Source organism: Echinops telfairi, unplaced genomic scaffold, assembly GCF_000313985.2.
Source record: "Echinops telfairi isolate 266 unplaced genomic scaffold, ASM31398v2 ScPeMD7_7458;HRSCAF=8496, whole genome shotgun sequence".
Classification (NCBI taxonomy): domain Eukaryota; kingdom Metazoa; phylum Chordata; class Mammalia; order Afrosoricida; family Tenrecidae; genus Echinops; species Echinops telfairi.
The window spans coordinates 24,208,496-24,210,280 of NW_022111358.1; the positions used below are offsets into that span (position 1 = coordinate 24,208,496).

At 38.9% G+C, this 1,785-nt stretch overlaps 1 protein-coding gene across 2 annotated transcripts in view; it reads left to right on the forward strand.

The window, feature by feature from the left end:
• Positions 1 to 1,785, forward strand: part of LOC101651280 (speckle type BTB/POZ protein) — a 78,431-nt gene that overhangs the window by 36,599 nt on the left and 40,047 nt on the right. The gene's annotated exons all lie outside the window — the stretch shown is intronic.

A 1,785-nucleotide genomic window follows, 5' to 3' on the forward strand; every position in this document is an offset into this window, starting at 1 on the left:
CTGTGTAACGAATTAGACCTGCAAGTATGCTGTTCCCTGCACTCACAAGAAGCCAGTGTGTGTCTGCTAGATTACAACTACTATTGCTCTGAGTCACCATTCGACAGGTGTGCTGAACAGTTCCTTTTCTTTCTAATTTCACCACCTATGGATTAATTTCAAACCAATATAATTTAGGTTTGTCTGTTGAGCTTTGTGTGTGTGTGTGTGTATATATATATGCATTGCCATATGTGTGCTTTTGTGCTTTTCCCTTAGAACTTACAGTATGTTTGGAACTTTCATCTATGTTGATATGTAGAATTGTAGTTTTGTATTATATGAATATAGAAGCCCAGATGGTGTTGGACTGCTAACCTCAAGGTCATTGTTCAAACCCATCAACCACTCCTACAGGAGAAGGATGTCCCATAAAGATTGACAGCCTCCGAAATCCTCTGTGAGCCGGAATTGACTTGACAATAGCGGTGGTTTGGGTTGTTTACTTTATTTGAATATACCACAATTTGTCTCCCTTCTGTTGATGAACACGTAGATTATTTCTAGTTTGCGGCTATTTATGAGCAATGCTGCTAGGAACATCGTGTTTCTGTGTCCTGATCCACACGTACAAGAGTTTCTTTAGGCTGTATGTTTGGAATGGAATTGCTATGTATACATAAATACTTACACCTTCTGTTTTAGCAGATATCACGCTATTTTTCAAAGTGGTTGTACCAATTTATTTTCCTACTAGTAGTGTAAGAGTGTTCTTACCAGTTTTGTCAGATCATAAATGTACCAATTCATTGGGCCCCCAAATGTTAGTTCCAACAAATTAACCGAAACACCAAAAGCATAGCTCTTACAAAAGGTCTCGGAGTGGTGGGTGGTGGGAGAGATTGGTCTCAGTTTTAAAGATCACAGATATTTAGAGCATTTTCATTTGTTAGAGTTGGTTGGTATATGCTCTAGAGTAGTTACTTACAGAGTCTTATAAGCATTTATCTTTCTGACCTTAAGAGGGGCTAAGACTTTTGTCTTTTCACCACTGCTGCTCATACTTGCACAGTTGGTGCTCAGCAAATATTTGCTGAATGAATTCAAACTGCTTCCTGCTATTCTTAACTGAACTACTTGGGGTTTTCGTAGGCTTTATTTTAGAATATTTGATTAAGACTGTCCTTTTTAGCCTTAGTAATTTAGCAATTTTTGGGGGTCGGGGGTGTGTGTGTGTGTGTGTGTGTGTGGTAAGGGCACACCAAATAACTGATAATAGCCAGACTTGGTGTACCAAAATCTATTATAGCATAAGCAAAACTTATTTTTACTGATATACCAGTTAAAGGGGAAGCTTCTATTTTTAAAGAATCAATTGCCCATGATTTATGCAGTACTTCGTTTTCCCATAAAGAGAAGATAGTGCCAGAGTTTTCTGCCCAGGTTAGACTGCTAGAAGCCATGCAGCCACCCCTCTAACCATATTTCTGTTTTGAATCACTTTACAGGAAATAAGATTATTACAATAGCGATGTTGCTTAGCCAACAGGGACTTCCCTCCCTGCCTTGTATAATCAGAATTAGCCCTGTCCTCAGTGATAAAAACAGCGACCTTAGTGGTAGCAGTCACTTATTAAAATGATAGGACACATGGCTTTAGCTGTCTTGTATTGGAAAAGAATACTTTGCGTAAAGGTAAATTCAAAGAAATAATCCCCCCCCCGCCCCCCCCAAAATTTTTTTTCCACATTCTGTGAGGTAGTTGACAAAAGTGATCCTCTCAGCTTGTAAATGTTGACATGGGCC